The sequence below is a fragment of the Lepeophtheirus salmonis genome, chromosome 4 (assembly GCF_016086655.4).
Source record: "Lepeophtheirus salmonis chromosome 4, UVic_Lsal_1.4, whole genome shotgun sequence".
Taxonomy (NCBI): Eukaryota; Metazoa; Arthropoda; class Copepoda; order Siphonostomatoida; family Caligidae; genus Lepeophtheirus; species Lepeophtheirus salmonis.
The window spans coordinates 31,763,726-31,778,899 of record NC_052134.2 but is presented as its reverse complement, the minus strand read 5'-3'; positions in this window follow the sequence as shown (position 1 = coordinate 31,778,899).

The window sequence follows — 15,174 nt, the reverse complement described above, 5'->3', positions numbered from 1 at the left end:
AAACTAAAGCATTTCATTCTTTATGCCTATCAATTTTATACCTTCTATGGTTACCTGTGTGGAAGAAATATTGTTATTTTATGATTTTATACATACATATATAGGTAAATTACTTTATTCGTACTAAAAGAACTAAATCAATAAAAGAACTGTGGTGCAATAAAAAAGATAAGATAAACAGAATTTGTTAAATTATACAATTCAATTATTTTAAAACTTTATGTATTCCTATTTCTTCTTGTTAAAAGTTCTTTATTATATCAATATCAATTTATTTTTATTATCTTATTATTTTAAATTGACTTTATAATCATTATTAATATTACCAGGTCGGTTCAACCAACATGATAAATTATAGAATTACCTTTTTATATTATTAATTCTTTTCTGTTCTTGAATGGTTTGCAGTGCGTATAGACTAAAGTTTTTCATTTCCCGGGAAATTATCTATGATTGGGATTCCTGGAAAAAAAAATAATTGCGGGATCCAATTAGTAAATAATAAGTATTTAATGTTTCTTAAGAAGAAGAAATAAATTAAAAAATAGTCCTACTTAAATAGACCATAAAGAAAGAGGCGACATGTCAGTTCAAATAATAATCAGTCAAAAAGCATGTCCTACAAATTTTTTACTCATTCACACCCCTTGATCAAAAAATAACTAGGGGTGGGACATATTTGTTGAATGCGAGGAAAATAAAACTTTAATACTTATAGTGATGAAAATCGTAAGTATTTTGGGCATCTCAAAAAAAGAAACCGAAAATCAACATGGTAACCCTGAAAATTTGAATAACTTTTTGGGAGAAGAGCAGCATAGTTGTAATGACATTTCATTAAACAAAAACAGCTGTGACAAGGGGGAAGGGGAGAAGGAAAAAAGGAAAAAAGGAAAGGCATTGGCAAGAATTATTCCAAAGTCGATCTTCAATTCTACTCCGAGTCCAACAATTGTAACTCCCCAACAAATCTTCAAGTTCACTTACTGTCTTTGATGAGCACACGCGAATATTTAATCCGATTTGAATATGATTTAATGCAGTAGAAAAGGAAGTTTACTCCTCAGGAGTTAAATAATAGGGACAACATCTCAGGATAAAAAAATTTACTTTTCAATTATCAAGTCCAAAAAAATGGCCTAGGTAAATAATACAATAGATTTTCATCATTAAATATTTATCGACAAAAATAACGTCCCTAACAATAGTGCAAGTAGAAAAATTGTTTTCCAAATAGTCACCAAGGTGATAAGTATTTTTTCCATTGATCTCCAATTGCCTCTTACCTTATACTCCCTTTAACTCTACATATTTATTCTGAACTACCATGCTCTTTATTTTTAACAGTATCACTAGTAGTGCGCAGGTTGTTTTTTTAAAGCCCACAGAACAAGAAATGAACCAGCATTTTTTTATGGATTAAATATAAAAATGAAACTTATACTATGGTTGAATTAAATGCACGATTTCACGGAAATTTACTGTAGGTGTAAAACTCCTAGAAATCCCAGAATCCCGAGAGAAAACACCTCGTGTGCACATATGTTTGTTTATTACGAAATTAGTGGTTTGATAAATTCATTGCTAAAAAGATTTAAGCCATAAAAATAAAAGCACTTTAGCAAAAAGGAGTAAAACGACTTTTTGTAATATGGGAAAATATATTTAAAAAAGCAAAACAGATCAAAATATGGAGCAGGCAAATGTTTATTGATTTGTATCAAGTAAATAGATTGCATAGCTCATATAAAAGCATAGGTATGTTGAAAGTATAATATTTATTTGAATATCACTCATGTATGCACTTATTTTATCTTTTCCAAATTTAATTATATGCAAAGTTTAACATTAACGTTTTTGATACATTAATTTGGGTTGTCTCATTTCTATCAACAAAAAAGACTAGTTCTATCATTCGTAAGTACAATTTGTCCCAAAAATTGATATTTTTATTGTCAAAGTTGAATGTATTTAGGATAACCATCTAAGGTTTTATAGGCGTATACATATGATTTACAAGACATTCACTCTTAATGTGAGTCAAAGGTTGAAGTCTAGTAAAATAATTATTAATATAAAAACTAGATATTAATAACATTCATATTACTTCGTTGTCAAATTTTAAAAAGTTGTTTCTGTACATACTAATAAATTCCTTTTTTTATATTCCAAAAATGAAGCAAATATATAAAATTTAGTATGGGAAAATGATATCATTGCTTAATCTAAAATGAGAAATGTTCAAAAAAATTAATTTTTAGTTATAAATTTATCATTATCATGTGTTAGAATTTTGATGATGATTAAAAGTATAAGTACGAAATATTCATGACAACATGAATGACAAACATGTGAGAAATGACCTAAATGACTTGACTGTGGTATTTCTTTCTAAGTTAGAACCGATAAAACACTGTTTTAAATGCTATAGTACAACTTTTTCAATGCTCAACGCATACATATAACTTATAATTTGTCCAAATATCCTCCAATATGCCGAGTTCTTGAAAGACATTTTATTTAAATCAACTTCCTAGTGTTAAAATCCTGAGCAAAAACAACTAACTATGTCCTTACCATTGAATGAATAAAATTTAAGTAAAAATAAGAGCGAATAAATGGTTTAGTAACCTTGGCTAAGCTCTAAGTCATAGCTTACATTCCACTACTATTTTCTTGTAGATATGTAACATGTTTATAAAGAGTTATGTTTTTTGTTTCTCAAAGCATTGGAAAATTTCAAATATTTTCTTGTCCAAAATAATCTGACAAATAAATAAATTTGATTTGCATAATTGGAAAACATTCGATCAAAATTTTTATGTCAGCACCATAAATTTAGCGAAGGTTAGGTTTAATAGATATTCGTAATTTGACTACTCAACTTATTCAATCATAGTGTGCATTAATTTAGTATAAATTATCATTTTTCCAACCCCCGTTTGTATGCTATTCCGTAGCACTGATTTTTAATTTGAATTAAAAATGATGCAGAGTATATACAATTGTTTCAATTATAAATATTTATTTCATTATATTTTATAAAAAGTACATTTTAGAATTTAATGTATTGGTAATATATTTTCATGTCATTTTTAAATAAAATAAATTATTATTTATTTAATTGAATATATTGTAGAGGTAAAAAATAAATCTGATTTCATCAAGATAAAATTTGATTTATAATTTTAAATTCAAGATAAGAGATCATAATTTAAGATGAAGGCCCAAAAACGAACTAATATAAAAACAAGTTTAGAGAACAACTTTTTAACATATTTTCAGAATTTAAAAAGAATTTGCTTATTGAAATTGCAAAGCATATTTAAAAGATATGAATATTAGAAATTTGGTGCAATAAGATTTGAAGTATGTAGTTAAAGTAAATCTATATGTCCACAGGGGTAACTGTACGGGATATAGCCTTCCTAAATGAAGGAATTTTGGCTTTTTACTATAAAATTTCATATTTGATTTTTTTCATAACTATAGATTTTTGAACCTTTTTCCCAAAAAAATTAACAATATAATTCAAAAAAATTCAAAAAATATTTAGATTAAAAACTAAATTATTGAATTTGATTTGATAAAATTTAATTTTTTGAGACTGGAAATAGATTTTTAATTTTTTGGAAATAGTTTTTGATTTTTGAAATTGAAAAAAATATATATTTAAAATTTAGTTCTTTATTTTTTTGTTTCCAAAAACCAAGCTCCCCTCAAAATTTAATCCTGTGAATACCCTTAGGGTGGTCCATCGACACACAAGGAAACTAGAATGATTTTTCTTTAAATGGAATCGAGACTACATTTCTAATCTTGTAATTATTAATCATCAACAATTTCTATCAGTAATTATTCTGATTAAACCGGCAAATGCAATTCAATTAGCAAACTTTTCACGTCATAATAAAATAATTTAAAAATCAATAAATTTCATATGAAAGTCAAGCTTATGAAAAATTAAGTCTCAATTAATTTTATGAAATGAAATTAATATTTTAGGGTATCACAACTCATTCAACAAATCTGAATACAAAGCCAATATGACCAGAATGATTATAATATGATTTTTTCTTCTGTTTTTTTTTGTTCAAGATTGTTTTGTATTTTTTCACCGAAAATATACAAAATTTTATTTCACTATGAGTTATTGTTTCTTGTTTTAAATAATTTTAATGACAATCTATGATTATAACTCAAATAGTAATCATAACTGATGACATCATGGTCAATGATTACAATCTCTTAATTAAGGCATCTTCATTCTTTTTTTGAATTAAATAACCTGTATTATCAGATATTTACTATTAATTATATTACTATCACCAATGTACTTCATTTGAACTGTTCTTTATGAACAACACATATTTTCAAAAGACATATACAAATATTTTCAAATTAATGAGATATAAAAGTACGTAGGTGTACAAACATATATTATGTTTATAGTTTACCAAAATATTTAGTACGTTGATATAAGGCCATATATACTTTATTTAAGAGTTTGTAAAAAATATTATTTCATTATCTTTTTACTTACGCTTGAAAAAAAAAATGTTGACTACATAATGACTAGTGATGCAAATCCTGTGTAGAATGGGCAAAAAAAGAAACTGAAAATCAACATTGTAACCCTGATAATTTGAGGAATGTTATGGACAAGAGAAAGAATAATACTCATAAGATTACAAGAGATCAGCAACAATCAGCTGTGAAAAGAGATGATGGTGAAAAAGGAAATAAACAAGGACATTTGCTAAAATTACTCCAATGTCAATCCCCAATTCTACTCTGAGTCCAAAAACAAATTACAATTACAACTCTTTTATTTGCACACACGAATATTCAATCAGGTTTTGAATATAATAAAGAATATATTAAAGAAATGAAATACTCAGCATTTGTATTATAATGACAACTGCTAAGGAAAAGAAAATTCATTTATCACATTACCAATTCTCCCCCCACGAAAAAAAGTAAGTGGGCCAGCTAAAAAATCACATAATTAACTTGAATACTAAAAGAATATTCTATAAATTGAACGTACACTTATATTTGACCTTCCTTTTTTTACCTACAGAAACTATTTCTTTTTTTCAATCAATAGAATTGTTATGAAACGAAAGAGGAAATAGTATTAAAACAATCATCTAATAAATGTCTTAAGGAACTTAAATAAACTTTTTTCTTTATTATCATATTGATTATCATAATCAAGTATAAGAAATATTTTAGTTCCTTAAGGTATTAAGTCCAATATATTTTTTTAATTTATTTCATTTTAAACTTATTCTAGGTACTTTATACAAAAAAATTGCCCTAATTTTGTGAAAAAAGAGAACCCAAATAAGGAGTGATTCTTCAATTGAATAGGTGTTTCCTGTCCAACCAAAAATATATGATTAATCTATTTCTGTGTTTGATGGCTTATAAAAATTATATTTTTTTATACATTTTTAATTTAATTAGTTAAATTAACTAGTTATTGCAAAATCATATTTTTAAATTAAAGTAAAAAAATTTAAAAGCTAACATTTTAACTATCAAATAAAATAGAGTTATTTAATTTATGAGCATAATTTCAAAACATTATTTATGGGGAGTGGACATGTCAAATTTGTGTAACTGTCGTTTGTAGGTACATAAGTATGTATATGCTCATAATAGCATTATTAATTTAAACAATCAGTTACATTGTATACGATAATTTCTTTTTTACTTCAAGTTCATTTCATGTTCTAAGAAGAGTTAAAATGCAGATAACTGCGGCATGATGTATGGTTATTTTTCCTTCAGTGTAAATAGTATGGTTCATCCATAAATATCTACATTTAAAAAATATTTTTCTACGATTATAATGCGAAAATACTGCATTATTGAAAACTAATTTCGTATTTTAATATGCTATAAATTATTTATTTTGATTAAGATTTTGTATAAGAGTGAGCTATTACAAGTCTAGATAGACAGAAGATCTGCATTAGGGTGGAGTTTATTTATAAAAGTTAGAAATATGAGGTTCTTAGGCTCTAAAAATGTTCCTTTTAGTCTATAGATATCATTAACTATCTTTAAACTTTTTTGACAAATATTTAGAGGTACCTCAACCCCCCTTAAAGTTTTGAAATAGTACACGTGTCTTAGAAAAAAATGTGTTTTTGTTTTGAAATCATTTATTAGGTAAGGATTATAGCTTTCTGTGAGGAATAAAAACTGAGGTATACAAAAATTTAATTGATACATACCAAAATTTGCTAGTACATATATTGTTTAGTTATATAAACAAAAAAGTGCCATTTTCCGTGACTTTTACCTTTATTTGAAGAAAAATATCTATGAAAGTGGATTTTATGAAATAAGTCAGATTATAAAATAAGAAAGTTTTTTTTTTAAATAAATTCATTAGAAGTCATTTTTATATAAATATACCCTCCGTGCTTAGTTGAGGGGAAGGGAAACGACAAATTAAACAAAATATATTATTTTACGATTACTACTTATATAAATGCACCAGCAAATTATACAAAACATTATACAAATCATTCTTAATATTTATTTCCTAAAATGCCAAATCATTTACTAAATGATATTTTAAATTCTTGCATTTTCTTATCTTTTTGTATAATTACAATTTAAACCGAGTATGTTTCCTAGAATTGGCTTACAAACGTCTATGATATTCGACTTCTTAGATAAGGAATTGCAGCTGAGATTCATTGGATGTTCATAAATCCCTATACTCTTGAATTAGACTCACTCCACGTTCAGCTAGATTATTAACAACTTTTAGTAGCCAAAAAGTTTATTGAGCCTATTTATGATCAATTTTGCCACTTTGCCATCTTTGGATCGGGCAAAATATATAGTTCATAATTTTTAACTTCAGGAGAAAATGTTGATCACCAAACTGATAGAAAAACTGAACCTACTATAAGTTCCATACGCAAGGTGAATTATCTCTATTCCTATTTCTTTTTAAGACGAGTATATGCTTCAGCATTCCTACCTGTATTTCATTTTGTTGTCTCATGGCCCACAACTTGAATACTCTCACCTATATCCCAGTCTTGAATGGTTTCGTATACAAAATTAGTTTGAACTTCACCTCTTCCGGATGAAACCTTAGCAACATTAATTAATTAAGAACTTATTTCCCTTGAAATTGACATGGTCAGTCGATCAAACTTATTTTTCCCATAAGACAAGGAATCATTTTATCATCCCAACGAATACATTATACATTACATTATAAATCTGTCTTTATTTCAATAGCTTTTTCTCTTCCAAATTTTATACTTTTTTGCAAATTGTGTCTCTATTAAGAGCAAGTTGTTCTGGTCCATGACTTTATATGTATCGGCTAAATTAAAGACAGATTTCAAATTTGATACTTAAAAATAGTAAAATAATACATTTTTTTGTTTATTTCGTTGTTGTCCTCGGCCTCAAATGACCTCGAAGGTAATTTTTATATTAAAATGTCTCCTACTAAATATATATACTTTTTCATATTAACATGCATTCAAACATTTACCACATAAATATATTTATTGTAAGATACAAGCAAAAATATTAAAACATATCCTAGTTTTAACCTAACAAAAATTCAAATACTGTTATACTATAAAGCAAGATCAGGAATATTTTGAAAAAAAAAAAATATGTAAGAAACAACATGAATTGATGGTATTTTTTTTTAAAGACATAACTTTCATTAGAACATTCGCATAAATATTCCATAAAAGTTGTGTTATTTTATAGTACATAATTTATTAACGATACATTGAGTTATTATAATGATTGTATCCACTTTTTCATTAATTGAAGCAGAAATGTGTCCAGTTATTGATTGAAAAGTGATCAAGCTTATATAAAAACCTCATTAAGTTTTTGATAAATATTTGCACTCCCACAAAATCTGATCCGTTGTTTCCAGATTCGTCATAAACATATTTATTACTTAACCCCATATATTCTTGTTTTTTTTTACTTTTATTTAACTACTTAGTGAAAATAGAAATATTCCAATTATTTTTGGTCTTGTTCAAGACTGGTCTATGATCAAATTAATTTTTCAAGGTTGGCTTATATCAGTCTTGTTGTAAAACTAGATTTACACAAAAAAAGGTTTATTTTTAGTAAAAGAACAAAAATTATTATTTGTAACCTTATTTTCAAGAAGAGGAAATATAGGTCTACATATTTAATTTTGGTCTTCAGTTAAGACTATGGTGGGAACCAAATTGTACAAAAATCATTTATGACCGAACTGCAAAAAAACAGATAATTCTTGCCCCAATTTTCAACTCAATTGACGGAAGTAAATATATTCCTGAGTTCATTAGGAAAAAAATTGCGATATATTTGAAATATCAAGTATGAATAAAAGTTACAATATTTGAAGTCCATTCAAATATTAATTTTTATGATACATACACGTTAATATTGATTTGAGTGATTTATCCACGGGTTAAATAATAGGTATAAGATTGTTATATAACTAAAAGGTATTTTTTCATAAGATTGTTCCTGTATGGTAGTCTAAGTGATTGATAAGTTAATTTATCTATAAAAAAAGTGCATCCAAGATGATCCAACGAGAGTGGAACCAACCCCAGTTTTTAATGATCGGCTTGAGTCGATCAGTAAGTAGAATTTAAAAAAAGAGAAAATATTAAATAACTACACATTCACAAACCCATTTATTAATTTCTGTTCAATGATAAAATTCTAGTAAATCCTATCATGTAATGTTTCATCGATTTTTTTTTTTTTTTTTTTTTGCTTTATAAGCACTAAAAAGCTAATATTCTTTAAAAAAAATAATGAGTTAATATTTTTATGTTACATAACGAAGATAAAATGTTAAGTATGTCTCCTTAGACTTTAGCTTAACTTTATTTAAAATCTTGATTGACCGCAAAAACAATTAGTAACAGCACCACAAGGCTAAACAATGATTAATAATGTTTAGTGATAAAGGTAAATAAGAATTGTGTTTTTTTTTTTTAAATTTGAAACTTGATTCACAATTTGATTTGAGTCAAAAATTAATCAGCTCAAGTAGAGTCGAACCGATTTGTTAATTGTTTGAGTCGGAGAATTATTTTTGCGGGTCATACTCGACTTATGTCAATAACTCGACTCCGACTATTTGAAGTTATTCGAATATTACTTTTTGAAATTATTGTCAAATCGGGGTAATCCATGTCAAGCAATAAGGATTTTTATTTGAAAATACGGTAGATTAAAAATTAAGTGGTCTTCTTGTTATTTGATCCAATATTGCACCCTTCTTGTCCCTTCTTTTAATAATAATATCAATTTTGGGACTGTTTTTATATCACGTCGTAAAATACTAAAATAGTTAATGGAATCTGTTTTTTGTTTTTTTTTACTCTTTCTTTAGTCCATTCAAATCAAATATTCAGAATTTTGCAAATCAAAATCTGTTTCCAACTATTTAAAATTATATAGCTCTGGGTCCAAGTCTAACTTTGTAAAATTTTACAACTGCGACTCCACAATGCTGGATACAACACTAAAAATGAGTGTTAATATTTTATTTTTACAAAAACAAATATTTATTATATATTAAAAGATTTTTTTTTTGTTTCGACCCTGATAATCATTTACAAATTTTGTCCTTCTTATGTGCGATTTTCCATTTTTTTAATAATATATATTTATATAATTGATATATTTCCCAGTTATATGTGACAAAAAGACAAAAAACCAGAAAAGCCTTTCAGAATTCACTTAATTTTCTCATAAATAATCAGAATGATTGACTGACTGACAAAAATGAATCTCAAAAGGAAAATCATTAATCAACATCAGAATATTATACTACACTTGGCTATAAGAGACCAATATTGAAACCTTTTTTCTTTTTATATACACATATATATTTTGTTAAAGAAAAGTTTTGTGTCCTTTTTTGATATAGAAAATTTGAAGAATTTTTTTTTACAAATTAAAATAGTTATTAATTCTTATTATATAATCTTGTAATGGTCCATTCTATTATTCTGAAATCAATATTTTTAATGGTTGATACTAAAAAATGAAGCATTTATTGAAAAGGTGGGAGAAAAGGCGTAGCTGGTAAGGATACGAGTATTTAAATATATTTTTATATTAACATAAATGACAATATTATTGAAGAACAACCAATTAAGATAATATTCCTTTTCTTGAAAGAAATCTATGAAAAAATACATTTTCCTCCATATTTAATATGGATTGAAATAATAAACAACAGAGAAGGATAATACTTTGAATAGTGTTTGATTGTTTAAATCATATTTGGATAAAACTAAACCCCAAATTTATTATTTTTATTTAAGCCATAGAACACTCAGCTACTAAAAATTTGGCTTTTATGGCCTTTTTTTAAAATTCCGTTATTGGAGTATAGCTACAATTCACATATGGTACATATTTCGACGTAAAATGACACTATATATTTATGAAAATAAAGGTTAAAAAACATCGCAGCATATGAAAATTTAATCAATTTGAATCATATTTTGATTTCAATTCCTAATAAATGTGCCAATCATTCTAAAATAAAATGAAATGAGGAATCATATTTAGAATTAAATACTTTCGACATATTTTTTAATTGCTTTCTATTATAGTAGAGGGTAGTTTTTTGTTTTTTTTTGTTTTTGTTTTAATAATTTTGAATTTGAGAATATTTTCTACGATTATCAACATCCACAAATGTTTCATTCAATAAATTAATACATCAAATAAAGGGACTTTATATTGATTTAAAAACTATAAATCCTAGATATGTCCTAGATTTTTCCCATCACCCTTTCAAAACAAAAATTATTTTATTCGATTTGGAGGTCAGTACAGTGTTTCTGATCATTTGAGTATCTAAAGTAGTTTGTTGGTCTACAATTTTTATTCTTTAAAATGAAAAATTAAGAATATATCACTTGCAAAAAGGAACTTAAACAAAACTTTTGTAATTCAGCATAATAATTAATAACTTTAAAATTAAAACCTCTGAATCCTTTACAAATAGAGAGTTTCATTAAAGCATGTCATTTTCAAATGACTATTTCGAGTGACCCATAAGTCTTAGGATAAGTACTTCAGCTTAATATTTCTCCTAGACAGGTGCCATCTCCATCTTTGTGTTGCTAAACAGAAAAATCTAAAACGTGTTCTTGAGCCTCTAACGACGACAAAGCGCGCCATCACTTTGGTTCATTTGGAAGGGATGAGTTGTTGGGTTATTACGGAGGCCCTGAAAGACCTCAATGTGTCCAATTTATTGGTCCGTCTAACGAACATGCGGTACAAAGAGACTGGGTGTGTCGATGAAAGGCCCAAGAGGGGTCAGCTCGATACTCGATTTTGTAATATTTACACGAAAACACTACCCATCAACCCACTCAAACGACTGTTACTGCACATTCAAAATGGCTGAAACTTCGGGGAGTAACTTTTAACAAATCGAAAGACAAAACGACAAGGGAAAAAATGTCGAATGGACAAAACGTAGAACATAAAATTTTTATGAGGATATTTTGTAACAAAAAAGTTATTGAACAATATGTCTTTATGTTTTGAAAAATTCCCTTTTTCGCTTAACTATATGTTTGTTATAAATTTTAGGAACATAGTGGAGTAGAAATCATCCAAAAATTTCTTTTAAAATATAATAAATTTACGAATTATGCCCAAGAATATATATAGGTCGATTTTTAGTGGAGCTACAGGCAAAGTAGAACGATGCATCGTTGCCCTATGGAACCTTCGGCACTGCTTGTTGTTGAGTCTTGAGGTCAATTTCTGGTGTATTATCTGGCAAAGATAATGAATCATATTCCACAAAATATACGAACAACAATCCAGAACATGGGAAGGTTCTATGGAGCAATGAGGCATTGTACTGCTTAGCCCGTTGCTCTACCAAAAATCCACATAAAATATACTAAACTTTCCACATTCAAATTTATCAAAAATAGTTTTACGTATTGTACGTTCAACGTTCGTCCATTCTACGTTTTGTCTTTCGAAATTGTGTCTTTTGACATTATATCAGATCACTATAATATATATTTGTATATATTTTTTCTTTTTTTAAATAAAAAAATTCATTTTTACAGGATTTCAATAATTTCAGCTTCTTACTTTGAGCTGCTTAAAAAAATCAAAATCAAATGGATATTGCTACTGAATTAGACTTCTTAGTACCAAATTTTTTTTTATATAATACCTACATTATTTAGAAATCAATTGAAACTGAGGCATGCATTTTACTCTTTCAAACAAAACCCTAAATGAAAGGGTGGTTTTTTAAGCTTTAAGTTGCATTTTCTTAAGGATTGTATGATAGCATATATAAAATTTGATTACATATTTCGAATGTACATTAAATTTTGGCAAAAAAAATGAATATGTTTTTATGTGGGTTGTTGATTTTTGTGTTATTCAAAAGTTAACTCAAATCTAAAAAAAGAGTAAAGATAACAAAAAAATTCTTAAAAATAAAATATGATACGAAAAAAACTAATTACAGCTTCGTGATATGGGCGTCAACTACTTTTAGAATTAAATATGAAACTGAATTTTTTTTTTTCTGTTGACTTATGTAATCAGTATAAAAATAGAAATAACTATTTATGAGGCAAAATCTTAAATAGTTCTGGTTATTCATTCCTCAGATATATGTTTAAATTCGGTCTATATGAGACTATCGGTGCTATTAACTAACAACTTATTTTTTTTACATATATTTTATTACTAAAAGGAACTTGAAGTTTAAAAATACGTACTATAACAAAGTCTGTAATAATCGAATCCGAACTACACGATGTTTTACTGTATAACTTGTAACCCTTGTAACTCTTATGAAGTGTTTAAAAACCTCATTTTTTATAAAACGTTTGTCCTTTCTTATTCAGTATTTATCAATACTGAATTTTATACCTAACTTTACTACGACTTTTCTTGAAATTAGGTGAAAAATTATCCATTATGCATTGTTTGGACCTTCCTCACCAAGGTTTAAAAAAAGATATAGGGAGCAATTTTTAGATACTGGGTACAAAATATGGTGAGGGGAGTTGGTACTATATTTTTTTTTTTTTGCCGTAAAATTGACCATACATATACAATTAAAAAAACACAATTGAATTTTTGAAGGCGGCATCAAACCTCCATCCAAAGTTTATTAATAAAGTTTTTGAACATAAAGTATTGCACTATACCTTGCATGATGACATTTTAAAAACGGAGCAAAAGAGGATAGAAGAAAATTTAACAAAAAATAAAATAAAATGTATGTACTATATGTTAAGTTGTATAAAATATGACCTAGAACGCGTGCGATACTTTTTATTTTCCAAGGCTGTTATCATTATTCTTTAATTGATGTATAAAGTAAACACAAGTGTGTGTGGTCATGAATAATTAAATACTAACACTGAGGATTTATCGAGGAACAATAAGTGGACTTGCTCGACTCAGGTAGAATTGAGGATTGAATCATAAATATTCCTGCCTAGGTTTTTGCTTCATAAAAAATTAGATTTTTTTTAATTTCCTCTTGCTCTCATGGCTGTTTCTAGCTAATTAAATGAAACCTTATGATAGCTAATCTGCTATCTTACTAAACATTCTTCAATTTTGCAAAATTGCCATATTAACTTTTCTTCTTTTTTTTAACATACCTGCAGCCATAGTTTATCTAACTCTAAATGTTTTATTAACAAATTATTCATGGTTTCATCAAATTTTGCTGTTTTATTCTGGATTATTTAAATTTAAATCTTCTAACTTGAATAAAATATGTATATGTCTCATCAAAAAAATACAAGAAAAATTGAGGAACCCATAAATAATTTTTTTATTAAATATTTAGAGTTACAATGTTTTACAAGGAAGGACAACCCTATTTTAATCAAAAGATAAATTACTCATAAAGTTATAATTTAGATTTTTTTAAATTGTCATAAAAATTTTTTTGGGTTCGGGGAGGTTTATAAAGTTTAAAAAAATATTATAATAGCAGGTTTTCTTTGTAAAGCCGGATACTTTTATCCCTATGTGTCATATCTATCTTACAAGTTGCGATTTTGTAGAAATTATAACTTGTATCAAAAGATCATGATACAAATTAAAAAATGAAATGTAAAATATAGAGTGATAATGATAAAATAATTGAATATTCTATTGACACTATATATAGTTTTTTATTTGCTTTATAAATAAGTATTCTATGACACATTATAAAGTTGAAATTTAGGGGCATGTTAATCCATACTAACCAAGTAATTTTAATAGATCAAAAGTAAATGAATTATACCTCAACGTATAGTTGATAATATAATAGACTGATGTATTAACTTAATGAGAATTAAAAATTGTAAATCTGATTATAAAAATTACAATTTGTAAATATATGTTATATATACTCAAAAGAATACTATATACGTAGAATCTACAATTTTGGGGGTTTTCTCATATATTTCATAACTTTTCTATTAATAGTAAAAACCTTATTTGGTGAAAAAAATAGTGCACATTTTATGTATAGAGTATTTCGTGTATGTAACTGATTATTTGAATAAATTTGCATTTTTATATATAAAATCTAAATAAGATTTATTCATTATCTTATGATGTATGATTCAATTCTAAAAACTAACTTTATTTAAACATGCTAATTAAAAAAAAATATTTATATTCAATTTTAAATGTCCCTGCAACACTACAGCATAAAATTAATTGACACACTAAAGGTGTAATGATCCAAAAATGTAGAACCCCTATTCCACCCCGAAGAAAATTGACCTTAAATAAGAAATAAATTTGCCAAGTTCTCAAATTTATGATATGGCTCTCCCCTCTCCACCCAAACACTACAATCAAAATTTAATTTATTCTTCTCAAATGTATGTGAATTGCTTTTAATAAATTTTCATCTCTTTTGGTACCGAAACTTATAAAATAGTATAGATATCGTGACAACACGAGTCTATGAAAAGTATCAATAAAAAATTTAAAAAATCCAAATTGATAACATCGTATTTTTACATTTCTTCAAATAAATCATATTGACTATGAATAAGAAAAGTTACGTCATCGTTATGTCATAAAGTGTATTGTTCTCAAAAATTAAGAAATAAATTAATTAGACTCCTT